Consider the following 18,582-nt stretch of genomic DNA (forward strand, 5'->3'; position numbering starts at 1 on the left):
CCGTCGTAGGTCGTGCTCGGTGAGTTTCCTTTTCTGAAATCAGTTTCTGAAATCAGTTGCCTGAAATCATTGCCCTTCTGAAGGATTGCCACTACATTAAAACACAGTGTTAGAAGTGCCTAGAATGGAAACCTATTAGAACTTGACTGTTTCACTTCTTTTCTGTCATTTTAGAAAACAACACCTTCATGTTTTGGGTGTCAGACCTTCTTCATGTCTTCATTGTCTAGAAAGCTGCTTGACCTTGGCTTCACTGCTTCCATGCAAACGTTGCCGAGTTCTGCTTGTTCTGTCCCCTTCGTGCATTCCTGATGGCAAACTTGTGTGCACAACATGTGTAACGGGTATTAGCAGAGGATGTTACTGAGAATAGCTAATTGGGCCTCAGTGAACTGAGACGGTAATGCAGAGGCACGCAAATAGAAGGATGCACATCTCCTTTTGCACATGCAAATAAAAGGTACGGAGCGCACCAGCGATGCATGGGAACTCATTGGCAGTGGTCTCCTGGAAAGGTGATGAGACACCAACGGTGGCGGAGGTGATGGGTAAACTCCGGGAGTATGAAGCAAATCTCTCTTCCTCGCTCATCGCTGCTGTTGAGAGACTGTCCCGAGAGGTCCAGCAACTCAAAGAAGGTATGACCTGCTCCCCACCAGTAGGGACTGGTATCTCAGCCATTAGGAGTAAGCGTCCCTTTGCTCAAGAGAAAGGATACACGCCACGGACCACCCTGTGGTTTTACCTGCGTGACCACGGAGAGGACATGAAGAAGTGGGATGGAAAACCTACCTCGACCCTAGAGGCACGGGTATGTGAGCTGCAAGGGAAAACAATCACTGAGCGGGGTTTCTCCAGGAAAACTGCTGCTCCAGTTTCCAGTGCGTAACCATGACACTCTGAAAATCAATCTATTATTAGTGTTTGGCTTATTTTTACAACAAATTTCTCATCTTTCCATAATTTCTGTCATTGCCCGGCTTATAACTATTTTCCAGAAATGCTCTACTCAAATTTCAGTTCCCCAATGTACGTTATTATGTTCATGCCTAGCAATTTCTTTCATTAATAAGGGCAGGATTACTACTTGCCCTGTGTGTGTGTTATAGCCCACCCGTCCGTTTGTTCCGGTGCCTGTCAGGTCTTTATTATTGGCATCTTTATTCTCATATTTAGGTGGTGTCTCAGGTAGAGTTATTTCTTTTTCTGGTAATAATGCCAGGATGCCTGTTTCTGCAGCCTCCTTGGCAGCTTTATCTGCCAGTTGATTACCTGTTTCTGGTGGGGTCTTTCCTGTTCGGTGGGCTTTGCAATGCATTATTGCAACTGCCGGCGGGTTTTGGATGCTCTCTAGTAATCCTTGTATTTGCGCTGCATGCTCGATTTCAGTTCCTTGTGCTGATAAGAGCCCTCTTTCTTTCCAAACGGCTCTATGCACATACACAACTCCAAAAGCGTACTTAGAACCTGTCCAGAAAGTAACCTTTCTCCTTCACTCAGCTCGTGCCACTCCTTGCCGCTCACAAGTGACAAGTCAGGTCTGGCGGTGCCCGGGCGGGTGCTCTCATCAGAGCCCATTTCAATGGTCTGAACACAGCTCTGCTGTCACTTCTCCATTCAGGGCTCCCTCTTTGGGAGTTCTTTAGTAATTCCTATGGAGGTTTTACCACCAGTCCATAACTCACAATCCACGGGCGTCACCGTCCCACCATGCCAAGAAATGCTCGCAATTCTCTTGGTGTATGTGGCTCGGGGAGGCGGCAAATAGCTTCTTCTCATCCCTTTCCTAGTTGCCTCTTCCCTGTTAGAATTTCAAAGCCCAGGCAGATGACTGTTTCTTGGACAATCGGTGCCTTTCCTTTTGATACACGGTATCCACTAATTCCCAAGAAATTAAAAAGGCTTATTGGCAGAGGAAAACATTGTTCTCGAGTCTCTGCTGCAATTTAAGGTGTCTTCTACATATCGTGGTACAGTTCCCTGTCCGATTTCTTTCCTCCAGATTTCCCGTTCTTTTGCTAGCTGATTTCCAAAAATGGTTGGGCTGTTCTCCAAACCTTGCGGTAGAACAGTCCAAGCCTATTGTGTCCTTTGCCCTGTTTCAGGATTTCCCCACTCAGAAGCACAAAGTTCCTGGCTTTCAGAGCCAAGGGGTATGCAGAAAAAGGCATCTTTTAAATCTAAAGCTGTAAACCTGCCTTATTCCCTAGCGAGGGTAGTTAGTGATGTGTGCAGGTTTGCAACCACTGGGTGTATGTCTTGTGCTGTCTGATTCATTGACTCACATCCTACCAGTAACTTGTATTTCCAAAACTTCTGAATTGTTGGTACTAGGCCAATTCTCTCTTCTAGTTTTAAAGGATATTCTTTAATTCTTCCTGGTGACAACCCTGGCTCAAGGTCTATCCTTACAGGTTCAGCTCTCTTTGATTTCCCCGGTACCTCTCCTGCCCAGGCAAGGGATATCACTGCATTTTTGACTTCAGCTGGGATTTTCTTTTCCACCTGTTCAATTTCCTGCAATAAAAATAGTGATGCTTGGACAAATTTAGACTCAGGTATTATTACTTCCACCTCCCCATTTTTAAATTTTATCTTGGCTTCTAATTTTTCTAGCATCTGCTCCCTGTGTCTTTCACAACCCTCTCTGAATATCATCAGCAGACAGCCCAGTAAACAAAGTCGCTAACTGGCCTCTCCCTTCTTCTGACTCGGGGTCAAGGGTCGTGTACTTCGGGCAGCTTCTTGCAATTTATTTAGGAAACCAGTCAGAGACTCTTTTCTACCTTGCTTGATTTCAGATCACTTTTAACCAATTTATAGCTTTTGGTGTAGTATTTCTGATACCAAACAAAACCAGCCTCTGATATAGCTTTAATAACAATTTATCTCCATTATCATTAGGGTCCCAGTCAGGATCTACTAAGGGAAAGTGTTGTTCTCCCCGTCCTTGCAATACCCTGATGCCACCTGACCCTCAACCTGCATTCTTGCCACTTTATGAATCATTTCCCTTTCTGTATTACCAAATAATACTTGCAGGATGGCTTCAGCATCCTTCCAGTCTGGGTCCTAAGGTTTAATCATCACCTTCAGAAGTGTTAGCCACACGATCAGGATCATCCCTACAGCTACCGGTGGCTGTTTTCCAGTTATATTTGTCTGCGATTGAAAAAGGCACTTTCACCACAACCTGACCCTCATTCCTGACCGCTTGCCTCAGCAGGGCTTGCCATGCAGCTCCCTGCCGGCTGCGAGTTTTCTCCACCAGCGGAGCTATTCTTGAAACATTTCCCTCTGACTCACTGTTAAAAAGGATTAATTAAAAATCAATTAAAGTATTATTGATATAGAATCATAGAATCATTCAGGTTGGAAAAGACCTCTAGGATCATCAAGTCCAACCGCCAACCCAACACTACCAAGTCTCCTAAACCGTGCCCTGAAGTGCCACGCCTACACGTCTTTTAAATACCTCCAGGGATGGTGACTCGCCCACCTCTCTGGGCAGCCTGTGCCAATGCCTGAGCGCTCCTTCGGTAGAGAAATTTTTCCTAATATCCAACCCAAACCTCCCCTGATGCGGCTTGAAGCCATTTCCTCTCGTTCTGTTGCTAGTGACCTGGGAGAAGAGACCAACCCCCACCTCGCTACAACCTCCTTTCAGGTAGGTGCAGAGAGCGATAAGGTCTGCCCTCAGCCTCCTCTCCTCCAGGCTAAACAACCTCAGTTCCCTCAGCCTCTCCTCATAAGACTTGCTCTCTAGACCCTTCACCAGCTTTGTTGCCTTCTCTGGACACGCTCCAGCACCTCGATGTCCCTCTTGCCCTGAGGGGCCCAAAACTGAACACAATATTCAAGGTGCAGCCCACCAGAATAATAGAGGATATAGTGTATTAATAGAATATTATTATGCAAAACAACTCTCTGATCCAAACATGCAACACCAAATCTGTACTTCTGATAACCAAACCAAAATTCAGAGACCGGTCAAGACAATTAACCAAAACGGGGACTCCAACCCCTTTCAGTGGGACCCTGACCCACACCTTAAACTCTGGGGACTCGCACCACGTTCCAAACCTGGGGGTTATCCAAACTTTTGTTTGGGATTACCAAACTGGGGACTCTAACACTGTAGGTACCTTTACACCCAAACCTGCGTAGCTTTTGCTGCGTCTTATGGGCAGGCAACCAAACCAAACCAAGTTGGAAGAGTGCCTTAAAACTGGCCCGGGGTCTTGCTTCGAGCTCTTCAGTCCAGGGCTCGGAGGTTCTCCCCGAGAATCCCTCGGTTCCGGCTGGAGGTCCTGCGATCCCACGGATCCGTCGAGACTCAGAAGCAGCGTCCCATCTGGGCTGCCAAAACTGACACGGTAAGTCAGCAAATATAAGAACCCTCTGAAACGCCATTTGTAGTTTTAGAAAGCAGGCAGACTACCTTATTCGTCAAGGATTCCAAGTATTGCAAACTTAGCTATGTTGCTCCAATTAGAGGCGGCCGTAGCTTCTTTTGAAGCTGCTGTCAGGTACCAGGACAAAACGTGCTGCTTGTTTTTTTAAAATACCAAAGTACTGACTTCATTGCTTTCTTGGAAAATGATATTTTCAAAGGACTGGGTGGCTCCATAAATTAGGAAGAAGTACAACCAAGGTCAAGGTTAACAGTGTGGTCATGTAAAGGGAAAGTGGTTAAGCTTTGCAGACTGCAACAAAGGGGACGAACACCTTTGGAAAACAGCTAAACTTGTTCTGGCTAAAGGCCATGGATCCGATCATTAAGGCCGATGTGGAGTCTGACTCATGAGGATCTTCTCAGAGCATGTCGGAGGACACCAAGGACAGAGCACAAAGCCGGGCTTATCACACCTCTGCTCTGCAGCTGCCACTGAAGGGTGCGGGAGCCAGGCAGCAAACGCTTCCCCTGTATTCACAGGCTGCCTTGCTGGGCTTTACGAGCACCTCCTCCCAGCGTTCCTCCTCCTGTGCTGAGCACCCCGTATCACCCAGTCTGCCCAGCGGCTGACCCCAGCGCCTGTGCACTCCCACAGGAACCACTGCCTCCAAAGTTAGGGCCACCCTTCTCCACTTCTGCTCCCTCCACACGGCTGTAGAAGCAGGAACAGCAACAGTTTGCAGACTCAGTAATTACTGGCAACGGCTCTGTGTGGCAGGGATGCTGCGTTCGCAAGTGTTTTGCCCTGCGCGAGAGGGAACTGCCCCGGTGTACGCAGGCAAAAGGCTGCCCTGCTGAGTGAAGCTGGGCTGGCTTTTTGTGAAAAAGGTTTTTTTTTCTGTCTTGTGACCCATTTGACAAAGCAGATCCACAACTCACAAAGAGGCGTAGCCAAGTCTGTCTGTTGTGGGAGTGATTAGGCCAGGAACCTTTCCAAGCCAAAAAGCAGTGTTTTCCACTTAGCCACATCAGGATGAGCCTGGGTTGGTGAATTTTGCTGCACTCGGACTCAGCGGGCGTCACAGCTGCTCCTCACAGCCCACGCGTGGGTCCCTGGGGCAGCGTGCCGCAGCAACGCTCCCACACCAGGGCAGCTCCCAAGAGAAGCCCCACGGCACAGGACCAGCGTTCCCCACGCTGGCACCGCCTGGCCTCGGCGTTGCCCCTCGGCCCCCACCTGCACCAGGAAACGCGGGTCCGGCACTGGAGAGGGCAGCTCCCAGCTGCGCCGCCGCCCCAGCGCTGCAGAGAGCCGGCCGCGATGCCCAGCCAGGGCCATGGGGTGAGGGGCCGCCGTGGCACACAGCCCTGCCAGGGGGGCAGGATGGGGCAGGCTCTGGGAGCCCCGCCCCCCGAGGTGACATGTGGGTGTGGGGCATGCCGGGGGCGGTGCTTGGGGGGGAGGTGTCCCAGGGTGTGTCCATGGGGGTGTGGCCGTGCTGTGAGGTCACAGACCCGCCGTGTCACGCCATGGTGTGAAAATCTGTGCCGCAGGCACTGCTCCAGCAGTGCCAGCCGTGGCAGCAGCAGCAGCAGCAGCAGCGGCATGGTGCAGGCGCGGGGGGCTGCGGCCCCCGCCCACCTCCTCCTTATCCTGCTCCTGGTGACCCTGCAAGCCTGGCACGTCGGGACTGCTCCATGGAAAGTGCGGGGATTAGGTAGGTGGGCATCGAGGCCGGAGCGGCAACTCAGGGGCCAGGCAATAGCCCAAGGGAGCGCTTCTCCAGGCTGGCCACAGTCGTGCCCAGGGCCGTGGCTCTGCCGCTCCCCAACCGCGTTCTGGCTTTCAGCCTCGGGGACGTTCGTCCTTGGGAGATGCCTGCTGAGGAAGACGGGAGCATTCCTGCTCCAGCCCTGCAGTGCTCTCCTTGGGTGAAGCCCTGTGGGACACACAGACCCAGCCCACAGCCCGGGGCATGACGCTCTTGAGTGGAAGGGAGAGACGAGTGCCGTGGAGCAATCCCACGTTTGAACTGCACTCACTGCCGGTCAGCTCTGAAGAAGGACATTGAAATATTTCATGGGAGCGTCTCTGTTCTGTGTTTACAGACGTGGCTGGAGGCGATGGAGATCCAGCTTCCTGGCTGGGTTCCCGGGCTGACGCGCTGGGAGATCGCATGGGTACGTCATGGCTTTTTACTTCCTTTGAGAGCTGCCAGCTCAAAGCCCAGATGTGAGCGAGGCATCTCTTGCAGGTGCAACAATACAGGCCGCGTGTGCCATGTCGTTATGCGATCCCCTTAAATGTTCTGCTATTCAGTTCCGACAGCGAATGTACCAATGTATGATGGCAACTTCTCGTGGGTGTTTGGTTGCAGGTGTGGGTACAGGGAGGGCTCTTCCAGCTTCTGGCCAGGATCCTGTGCTGGAGCTCACCTGGCATGGCTGGGGTGAGTAGTCACTCTTGACCGGCTTCCCAGACTAAGCACTCCTTTTCAAGATTTTATTTGTGAGGAATTTAACTTTATACTTTCCGTTAAGGTCCTCAAAGAGCAGTGTATAAAGCTGAGACAAGCAAATCTTCCCAGCCGTCATCAGAAATCCTAACAGAAATCCTGACGGAATGGGACAAGGCAGCACCTGGTGGGTATCTATCACTCCTAGCCAGAAGACTTGGGAAGCTGAGGTTTTGATGCCTCTATGGACCAGCCCCAGGATGTTCAGTGCTTCAGGGAAGCTAACAAAGAGAGAAGGAACATTTCCTGGCAACGCCAGGCCTCCTGTGAGATGAGCAGTAGTGTGCAGGACACACTAACACACAGAGTCATTCCTCCAGGCGTGGGTGGCAAGAGGAACACAAATGCTATGGATCCAGAAGATTTCTGGAAGTACTACACAGAAAGCGGCATGGCGGCCTTGGGCTCCATGCTGCTTGGGATGGTTTCCTGTTGTGTGATCCGTCTGTGGAGGAAGAGAAGACGGTGAGTTGGTGGCAGGGGGGAGGCGTTGCCAAACTTCCGTGTGAGATGGCTGCTATTAGCCATGCAGCATTTCGAGGTAGGGTATTCTGGAGTGCCGAGTTAGTTACTGGCCAAAGTCTCCTGAGATTTCTGCTGTAAGATGTTTTAACTGTCCTCTCAACTCATGGGCACTCTTTTCTGAAACCTGTCCTTACTGTTGCAAGTGTGGGTTAAAAGTGGCCCTGCCTCGACAAGCGCAGACCCAGCAACAGACGTAGGCAGAGCAAGGTCAGGAAGAAAACCAACGAGGGATGACATTGCCATAGAAAGCGAGAAGCGCCATAGTGTCATCTCCCTAGAACCTAGCAGCAGAAATCAGCCTGTGAGGTGATGCTGTAAATTCCAGATGTTCACCTTGGCCAAGGTGTCCCAGCAAGTGAGGAGCCTTCCCAGCTCTCAGCCTTGCTTTGGAGAAAGAGAGTAACCCTGTCCCGCCTGCACCCCAACACTGCCAGCGTGCGTGTTCTCAGCACAGGCAGGTGCAGGGGTACGTAGCTCTTTGGATATATATTCTGAAGAGAGGATGGAGAGCACCTCACAGAACAGAGAGCCGAGACTGCCGCCTTGTCTGGCCAGGGAAGCCGAGTGCTGGCCTCTGCCAGGCACGCTGAGAAAGGAGGACAGGAGGCTCTCCCGGCCCTGCAGTGCCCTGCCCAGCTTTGGTCCCCGCGGTCTGCCGGGGTCAGGTCTCCTTCCCGGCACGTGCAGAGCAGGCAGGTCAGGACGGTCAGGGCCGAGAGGGGACGAGCCATGGGCTCATGGGAGCAGAGCCCCAGCTGAGGGGTGTGGGGAGCCTCATTTTCTGCACAGAGCTCTCTGTGCCCACAGCTCCCACGTGCAGCCGGGTGCCCACACCCCATGGGGTGTGCAGCTCTGCCCCGCACCCCCCCAGCTCCGCAGCCATGGCGGGGCCTCAGCAGCCTCCTCTCTCCGCAGGTGCCTCGCCGCAGCTTCGGGAGCCTCGCCCCCACCAGCCCCCACCAGCCCGGACAGACGCCCGGCCCGCCCGCCTCCGCCCCGGCCCACATGGCTGTCCAACTCGGCCAAGAAGGTGTTGCAGGAACGGCCCAGCACCCTCCAGGCCCCGGAGAAATGGCAACCAGCCCCGCGCCCCACAAGCCCGTTGCTAAAGCCCTCCTGCAAAGGCCTGGAGCAGTCCCACGAGAGTATAGACTTGGAGACTGACGACAAATGGGAGCGACTGTTGGCGTTCAACAAAGAATATTATTGCCTTCTATGACAAGGTTACCCGCCTAGCTGACCAAGGGAAGCCTGTCGATGGCATCTTTTTGGATTTCAGTAAAGCTTTCGATACTGTCTCTCACAGTCTCCTCCTGGACAAAATGTCCAGCATAGAGCTGGATAAACGCGTAATGCAGTGGGTGAGCAATTGGCTGGGGGGTTGCGCTCAAAGGGTTATAGTAAATGGGGTTATATTGGCTGGTGGCCAGTCACTAGCGGGGTTCCGCAGGGCTCCATCTTGGGGCCCGGCACTTCTTAATCTCTTTGGAAATGACTTGGATGCAGGACTGGAAGGAATACTAACTTACTAACTCAGTCTGCTGAGGACACAAAATTGGGAGGAGCTGTTGACACTCTTGAGGGCAGAGAGGCCCTGCAGAGGGATCTGGACAGACTGGAGAGCTGGGCAGTCACCAACCGTATGAAGGCGGCCTCACCTCGAGTGCTGTGGGCAGTGTTGGGCGCCACAGGACATCAAGGGTATAAAGCGACTGGAGAGCGTCCAGAAGAGGGCCACAAAGTTGGTGAAGGGTTTAGAGGGGAACCGGTACAAGGAGTGGCTGAAGTCCCTTGGTTTGTTCAGCCTGGAGAAGAGGAGGCTGAGGGCAGCCCTCATGGCGGTCTGCTGCTTCCTCACAAGGGGAGGAGGAGGGGCAAGCGCTGATCTCTTCTCTCTGGTGACCAACGATAGGATCCAAGGGAATGGCAGGAAGATGTGCCAGGGGAGGGTTAGGCTGGACATTAGGAGACGGGTCTTGCCCCAGTGGATGGTGGAGCCCTGGAACAGGCTCCCCAGGGAGGCATCACAGCACCAAGCCTGGCGATGTTCCAGAAGCACTTGAACAAGGCCCTCAGAGACACGGTGTGAATTTGGGGTGTCCTGTGCAGGGACAGGAGTTGAACTTGATGATCCTTGTGGGTCCCTTCCCACTCAGGACATTCTCTGATTCTATGAGTAACAGCGTGAGGTTTGTCCTTGGGGCCGAGTAGTAGAGGACACGTCAGGGATGCCCAGCAGGCAGCTGTGCCCAGTGCATGGCCACGAAGGGCAGGGACAGAGCCCTGGGCCTCCTGGGTACACGGGTACTGCCTCAGGGCCAGCACCCCAAAAGCCTTCCTCCGAAGGAGGCTGGGCAGAGGGCTGGCGGCTGGGGCTGCGCATGGAGGGCCCCCGTGTCATCCCCATGTCGCAGGGCCACCACCCGGCAACGCAGCAGTCCCCACGCCCCGGGACAGGATAAAGGGCAGCAGCGTCCCATGGCCTGCTTTCCTTGCAAGCCCCTGAGACGACTCCATGGAGGGAGAATAGGCCTGGGCGTCTCCCGGCAGGCACGACCAGCCTGTGGGACGAGGAGGCAGGTCTTGCCCACGTGCTCTGGGAACAGCCCATGCATCACCAGCACCGGGCTCCGGGAGGAATTTTCCCCCAGGGCAGACTGGCACTGCTCCCTGGGGTTTTTTGCCTTCCTCTGCAGCCTGGAGCAGGTCCACTTGTCAGGGCTCCTCTGGTCCCTTTGAGATGGGTTACTGCCTGCTGCGCATGCGCCACCGAGATGGCCTCTCGGGCCCTGCAGCTGCAGGGGGGAGGAAGGCTTTTTTCCCCTCACGGTGTGGGCTAGAGAGTGTCACCGCGGGTTTTTGCCTTCCTCTGCAGCGCTGAGCACGGGCCCTTGCCAGGGCTCCTTTGGGCCGCATGCCTGCTGCTCCTGCTCCACCAAAGTGGCCCTCATGCCCCGCGCCCGGGGGAGGAAGCTTTCTCGACTCCCAGGACAGGCCTCCAGGGTGGCCCCCGGGCCTTGCTTCTTGTCCGCTCGAGCACTGAGCACAGCCCCTTGTCAGGGCTCCTCTGGGCCTTTCCCCTGCTTCTTGCCTGCTGCTCTTGCACCTCCCAGGTGCCCCTCGTGCCCTGGCTCTCCCTGCCTCTCTTGCCCACGGCAAGTTTGGAGCAGAAGCCAGCTCTGCTCTTCCCTTGGCTCCGTTTCCCCAGGGCTTCTTGCTGGTGCAGAACAGCCTGTGCTTGGAGGGGCTCCAGCCTTGCTGCACCACCAGGAGCTGCCACTTTTGAGCTCTCCCTGCATGCCAGGCAAGCACTGGGCAGGCACGAGAGCGCTTTTCATGCATCACTGCCCAAGAAGGACAGCCTTCCCAGCATCTGAAAAAGAGAGTTCATCGCACCTTTTTTTCCCACTGATATGTAAAACCCTGTTTACTTTTAGCATAGATTACTATTGCTTCTATTACTAGATTCCCATTACGAAAAGCAACAGTTAATGAACTGTCAAAGATTAGACAGCTCGCATATTCTGAACAAGTAGGCCATCTTCACTCAAGCTTCACTCAAATTTGGTGTTTAAGGAATGAGAACACTTCACAAGTCTTCTTCCAGAAAAGTCATATCCCAAACTCTTGAATCGTATTGAAACCTATCAAGACGGCAGATTATCAAACTGAAATATCATACTAAGGAATTAGAAACCATTATCATCTCTGAGAATCAAGCACCATTTAGCAGATTTAAAAGAGACTTCTCCAAGAACAGTTCTTACGTATAGGCACCATAAATGTTCTGCCATCAAACTTCAGTACTGCCCTGACAGGGTCAACACGTAGGACCAGGAAAAACAGCACGGTTAGAAACGAACAATGAAATGATGCTCAGCCTTTGGTGTAGAAAAGAAATTATAGTCACAAGACATTCCAAAGTATAATTTAGACAGAGAGAACACTCCTGTGCAAGGTGGCTTCCAAGTGCCTGCACAGCTTCTCACTCACAGATACACCCTTGAGCCAAAACGTTGCTAGTGAGCAGTTTCTGCAACAGCCACACAACCCGTTTTCCAATGCAGTGGCGTAAAACAAGACAAAATTAAGGCACCAAACGCGGCCTCAGCCTGAGCTGAAAAGTGCATTCTAAGTGCACTAATACCCTCCGCTCAGGTTAGAACCAGTATCTCTTCTGCCTCTGTAGCTCCTAACTACTGATACCTGCAGGAAAAAGTCTTACAGCCCTCGGGCAGAACGTGGCACTAAGTTCCACCTCTCTGTAACAGCTTTTATACCACGGTTACGGGGTTGCAAAACTAGAAAGAGCTATTGCAAATATGTCAAGAGAATTAGAAAAAGCCACTAATGAAAGCGCAGAGAGGATCACAGCCCTACACGAAGAAATCAAATTGTTATCACAAATGGTAAATATGGAACCGATTAGACCTAAACCAACTTTTACCAGCACAGGCCAGAGTATGTGCATTACTGAACAACAGTGTTTATGCTTTATAGGGTTTTTATGTAAATCAAGAGCAGAAAAAATGAAACTGCTAGAAACTAGATAAAGACTCACCTAAAAAGATCACATTGACTAAGGCAGGGATTACCCCTCAATCTAGGTGGGTGTTAAGGAGTTTCAGCAGGCTGTCCGCACAAAGGCTCTTTCCATTATTCTCCAGTTTTCTCCTTCCCTTGCTCTTTGTTCATTCAGAGTCGCCTCACCTACGCTGCTGCTGTGAGGTTCAGGGAGCAAATATTGCATGTCTTCCAACAGTCTAGTTGTCTCCTTAGATGACTCTTTAATTATATTTATATCTACCTTTTTGTACCTATCACTCTAAAACGTTCCTCATAAGACTATCCCTCGTAGAAACGTAACCTCATTGGACGCAGCTTCTACTTAGCGTATGGTCGCAGAGTGTTTTTTCTTGTTTATGAAACTTTACGATGTTTTACTGGATGCTGTGCCTGCATACAGCCAGTTCTCTAAGGAAGACGGGTTGGGAGTTGGTGCAAAGGAGCTGTGGCATACAGCTGCAAACTTCAGAGGAGAAGCGTGATGTACGGAAAAGCGACGCAAGTCACAGGTAGCTGACGAGAGAAATGCTGGCGCTGGGGAGGTGAGGAGCAAGGTTGTCCGTACAGTGTTGGACCTTAAGGGCCTGCTTTTCCTAACTGTCCAAGCCCCTTGAAGAAACACTCTGGATCAATATCAGCGGAATATACATTTCTAAACTGAAAAGTCATAAATATACCTTTTAAAATAATTTGTATTAGATGCTCTTTGTAATCTTCTTCCCCTACAAAACCTCTCCATTAGCTGCCTAAGTCTTGAGGATTTGAAAAAAGTTATAGGATGAGACATGGCTCATCAGTATTTTAAGGAGCCCCCCGGTGTATTGGGGCTGAGTCCATGAACCTCAGATACTGTCGGGACACTGAACAAACCTCTCAGGAAGTCAAAGTCAGAAGCAAAACCCAAAGTACCTTGAAGCATTCATTAATGGGCCCCACTAAGGGCTGTTACCGACAAAGCCTCCCCATGGACTCGTTAGAGAAAGTAATTAGAGGCTGTGGTTATGGTTTGAAAAATGCAAAATGCAGGCGTCCCTGATGGGGAGAAAACCCTTAGCTAGTTTCATGAAGCAGAAAGGCCAAGCCCTGACCAGAGCCCTTGGGAAAGTAGAGCCTGAAAACCTCACAGTGCAGATTCTCCTCCTGAGCCTTGGTGGCAGAGGCAACTGCCATAGCCAAGGGGACAAAGACTTTGGTTGATAGCCAAGGGGCGAAGACCTTGGTTTCAGTGGGCCTTTTAGCCTTGCAAGAGCCCTGAGCCTGCAGCCTGTCCTGCTGTCATGGTTCAGCCTCAGTCGGCAACTAAACACGCAGCCGCTCGCTCACTGCCCCCACCCTGTGGGATGCAGGAGAGAATCGGAAGAGCAAGAGCAAATAACAAAGCTTGTGGGTTGAGGTAAGAACAGTTTAACAATTACAATAAAATAATTAGAATAAGAAGAATGATTATGCTAATAATAATAATAATGATAATATAACAGAGAGGAAAAGGGAAAAAGGGAAAAAACCAGAAACACAAACGATACAACCGCTCACCACCCGCCAACCGACGCTGCCTGTCCCCGAGCTGCGATTCCTGCTTCCATCCCCTGGCCAGCCCCTCCCAGTTAACATACTGGGCATGATGTCACATGATACGGAATGTCCCTTTGGTCACCACTTTGAATCCGCTCCCTTGGCTGTGCCCCCTCCCCTCCCGGCCGCTTGTGCACCCGGCAGAGCATGGGAAGCTAGACAAGCCCTTGACTAGTACAAGCACTACCCAGCAACAACCAAAACATCGGTGTGTTACCAACATTGTTTTCATACCAAGTCCAAAGCACAGCACTGGGCCAGCTGCAGTGAAGAAAGTTAACTCTATCCCAGCTAAAACCATGACACTGGGAAGCCATCACGGGGCTGAGGAATCATTGCTGGCATGGAAAGCCATCATCGGGATGAGAAATCACCGTGGGGATGGGAATCCATCGTGGGGATGGGAAACCCTCACCGGCATGAGAAATCAGCACTGAGGACAGGAAATCAGGAGCAAGATGGGAAATCATTGAGATGGGCAGTTGCTGTGGCGTGACGGGCACAACAGCAGCGACGGCCTCATTCACCGTCGCCCGCAGCGACAGCCTCATTCAACACCTTCCATCTGGCTGCCCTGCGAGGTCTTTTGAACTATCGTGATCAAGACAGTCTTATCCTGCTCTACCTCATTTGCCCATAAGGATAGTAAAGGAAGAAGCAGCTCCCAGAAGCTTCAGCAAAGAATTTGGCAAGGTCTTCTGGCCTGCTTCCATGGTCTCAGGACCCAGCCGCCCTGAAAAACTGGGCAATTGCTGAAGCACTGTCACTGGGGGAAAGGTAATCCTGGCAGGGGGAGACTGCGACCACCAACTCAATTGGGGGATGAAAGGACTACCCCGCCACTCCTCCTGAGCACGCGCAGTGAATGAAAATCACATTGTACCTTTAAACTTAAGCAGAGACTATATTGACCAATGGAAGAAGGGGATGCCCAGCCAGGTCAGTGGTTATGTATTAGGTAGGCGTGGTGTGTTAACTTTCATGTATAAATGTGAAAAAGGAATTATGGTAGGTGTGCACGCCAGGAGGAATTCTCCCCCGCGCACCCGGTGCCGAATAAAGCAATGCCAGCGCTTTAATACTCCCGGAGTTGAGGAGTTTTATTCCCAGCTTGAAACGCAATAAACCTGCCTGGATTCACAGACCTTTGTGCACCTTGTTGGTATAAATGGATAGCGACATGAGCTCTGGAAAATGTACCCCAGCGTCTGCACCCACCGATGCCACTTAACCCTTGGGTGCAAAGGGGTGGCAGCTTGGGCTGCTGCCCAGGCACCCTGGCACTGATCTCTGAACCCATGTTTCACTTCAGCCTCAGGTGAGCTCGTAACGGTCCCTTGGGCAGGAGGAGCAGCTCGTTACAGCACTGCGGCGCTGCAACGCTCAGCCTGGCTCACAAGTCAGCTAACAAGGCCTGGTGCTGCAGGAAACAGTTGGCAATATTTATTGTGTGCTCCTAAACGGATCCTACTCAGAGGCTCACGTGACCACATCTCTGATCAAACTTGCCCCGAGTATGAAAACTCCCACTGAAGCTTTTCCTGCTTCATCGCTTTGCTCCAGCTCAGTATTGAGCCAGGAGTCGCTTTCTGCCTGCTAAGGGAGCAAGTTGTGTGCGGATGCACTGAGGGGGATGTATGGGGGTTCCAGTCCCCACTATCATTTTTGCAAGACCCTCACTCAGCCCAGCACCGCATCAGCTAAGAGTCGCTCCTGTGCTTGGCTGCCTGCTTTGCTAAATACGACAGCTCAGATGTGCAGGCGAGTGGCTTGTACCAGCACGCAGGAGAGACTGCAGGGGGGAAGGGAAGCGGCTCGTGCCACCACAGCCCGTCTCCTGGCATGCTCTCCTCCAGCAATGTCCCCCAGTGGGAGTCGCGAGGGGCCTCGGCCCCAAGGGCCTTCGGACAGGCATTTCACAGCCTGTCCTGTCCCCATCTCCCCATAGAGAGGCAGAAGGGTCTGCTCAAAGCATTCATGCCTGCGGCCAACTTTGCTGGCAGCAGCCTGCATTTATCTTATTTTAAGACTATCACCAGGCTGCACTTTCAGAGAGAGAGAGGTTAGCAGCCTCCCTGCCAGGCAGGGCTTTGGAGAGGCAGTGACGGGAGAGAGTGGTTTTGGCCATGCCAACGCCCCCAGGGGCTGTGAGGACCCCCAGTGTCTACCCAGGACAGCTGGGTACTCGAAGCAGGCTGCAGGCTGGCGGCTTTGCCTCGGGGTACGCTGTGGCAGCCCTGCCGGGGCAGGGGGTGCTGCCCATGAGCCCTGTGAGTCCTGAGGCTGAGGCAGAGCTTTGCCTGCAGCTCCTGTGCTGCCCCCGCCCCACGGAGCCCTTCAGCCCGCTCCCGCCGCCTCCTTGCAGAACACGCGCTTCCAGGGCCAGGAAAAGGAACCGCCCGGGTGTCTTTCGCGACGCTCGATGCCCCCCGGAGCCGCCGTGGGAGCGCGGCCGGGGGGTTCTGAGGCAGCTTTGCTCTCCTGGGGATGGGAGAGGGCGCCTGCTTCACCCCGGCACTTGGCGGGGGCCGCGGCCCCCCCTGAGCGGCACCAGCCGCCCCCTTCCCCCTCCCGGCGGAGCCCTGCCCCCCTGCCCCAGCCCCCCCGCGCAGCCCCGGGGCCGGGCGCGGAGCGGAGCGGGCGGCGGCGGCGGGGCGGGCCGGGGCGGGCGGCCGGGCCCGGCGGGGCCATGGGGGCCGCCCCGCGCCGAGCAGCCGCAGGAGCGCCGCGGAGGGGCCCGGCCCGGCCCGGCCCGGCCCGGCGGGGCCATCGGGGCCGCTCCGCGCCGCGGCGGCGGCTCCCGCTGCTGCTGCCGCTCGTGCCGTGCCGGAGGCGTGCGGGCGGCCTGGGGCTCCGCCTGGGGCCCGGGGCTGGCGGCGGGGGGCGGCGGGGCGGCGGCGGAGAGGAGCGGCGGGCAGCCGGCAGGTAGGGCTGCGCGGCCGCGCACATGTGCTCCGCGCTGGGGCGGCGGGACGGGGGGCGGCGGCGGCGGGGGATGGGGTGAGGGCTCAGGGCCGCGAGCCCCCCCCTCTCGGAGAGCGGCAGCGGGGCGGGCGGAGACCGCCGGAGCCGCCTGCGGAGCGGGGCTGGGAACGCGGCACCGCGCCGCGGGTGACCCTGCCCTCGGCAGCGGGGAAGAGCCGCTCCCGAGGCGGTCGCTGTCCCCCGGGAGCCCTCTCCCAGCCGGGGCAGCGCATGCAGCAGCCGGGATTCCGCCCGTGCCTGCGGCGGGGAAGGAGAGACGCCTCCGCCCGTGCGTGGGGCGCGTCGTGGGCTGCATCAGAAACGGGGCGGCTGCGGGTGCGGGTGGGAGAAGGGAGGGGGGTCGTTTCTAGCCGCATCTTGGGCGCAGAAGTGGAGTTGGGCGAGCTCTGGGTGCGCACGTGCGGGCTCACAGCGTAATCACCGTGGCTGTGCTTGGAAGGGAGCAGCGTTTTCCTGGGTAAAAAAGTGGCTGTCGGCGGAGCCCAAAGAGTGGTGGTGACCGGAGCTAAACCCAGTTGGCGGCCGGTTGCGGTCAGGGTTGCCAGGGCTCAGTTTTGGGGCCCCTCCTGTTTAGTGGCTTTGTCGGTGATGCGGCTGAGGGGCTCGAGTGCCCCCTCAGTAAGTTTGCAGGCGACAGCAAGTTGGGTGGGGGTGTAGGTCTGCTCAAGGGCAGGAAGGCTCTGCAGAGGGACCTGGGCAGGCTGGATCGATGGGCCGAGGCCAGTTGTGTGAGGTTTAACAAGGCCAAGTGCCGGGTCCTGCCCTTGGGTCACCCCAACTCCAGGCAGCGCCCCAGGCCTGGGGCAGAGGGGCTGGGAAGTGCCCGGCGGAGAAGGCCCTGGGGGTGCTGGCTGACAGCCGGCTGGGCATGAGCCAGCAGTGCCCGGGTGGCCAAGGAGGCCACCAGCCCCCGGGCTTGTGTCAGCCCTGGTGTGGCCAGCAGGAGCCGGGCAGGGATGGGGCCCCTGTGCTCGGCCCTGGGGAGGCCCCACCTCGAATGCTGGGCTCAGGTTTGGGCCCCTCGGGACAAGAAGGGCCTGGAGGGGCTGGAGCGTGTCCAGAGAAGGGCAGCGGGGCTGGGGCAGGGTCTGGAGCACAAGTGTGCTGGGGGGCGGCTGAGGGAGCTGGTGGGTTTAGCCTGGAGAAGAGGGGGGCTGAGGGGAGCCCTTCTCGCTCTCTGCAGCCCCCTGAGAGGGGGTGGAGTGAGGGGGGGGTTGGTCTCTGCTCCCAGGGAAGAAGCGATGGGATGAGAGGTAATGGCTTCAAGCTGCATCAGGGGAGGCTTGGGTTGGATATTAGGAAAAATTCCTCTACCAAAGGAGTGCTCAGGCATTGGCACAGGCTGCCCAGAGAGGTGGGGGAGTCACAATCCCTGGAGGTTTTTAAAAGACGTGTAGGAGTGGCACTTCAGGGCATGGTTTAGGAGACTTGGTAGTGTTGGGTTGATGGTTGGACTTGATGATCCTAGAGGTTTTTTCCAACCTTAACAGTTCCGTGATTCTATATTCAAGTATCACTCACCATGTTTTAAGTAGCTTGCAGTAAAATGGATGTTCTGGATTTGGGGATTTTTTGTAATGAATCTTCTTGACAATTGAAAAGTAAGCTGTTCAGGTGACCTAGTTGAAAAGAAAGCGATTAAGTAGAAAGAGAAAGGCTGAGCTGGTAATTTTTGCTTCTGAAAGGTCATGGTCATAAGGATGACTTTTGTGATGGGGCAGATGCCACGGAAACACTGGTGGTCTTGTACCTAATCTTAGGGCTTTTCAAGGCTTCGGTGTCAAATACTACCATGTCATGCCATAGCAAAAAATATCAACTGTGAGAAATAACGATTAATTCTTGCATTGGTGAACTCTGAAGGCTGCACTTGGAAGCAGCTCAGAAAAGTCTGGCTGCAAAAGCAATTCCCTAAAGCGCGGTGGTAGTTCCTCACTCAGTGCTGGTGCTGGCACACCAACATCTATTTAGAAGGTGAGATTTGATCTCCAGACGTAAGGTCTTACTTCATTTTTCTCCCTC

The sequence above is a fragment of the Phalacrocorax carbo genome, unplaced genomic scaffold (assembly GCF_963921805.1).
Source record: "Phalacrocorax carbo unplaced genomic scaffold, bPhaCar2.1 SCAFFOLD_36, whole genome shotgun sequence".
NCBI classification, from domain to species: Eukaryota; Metazoa; Chordata; class Aves; order Suliformes; family Phalacrocoracidae; genus Phalacrocorax; species Phalacrocorax carbo.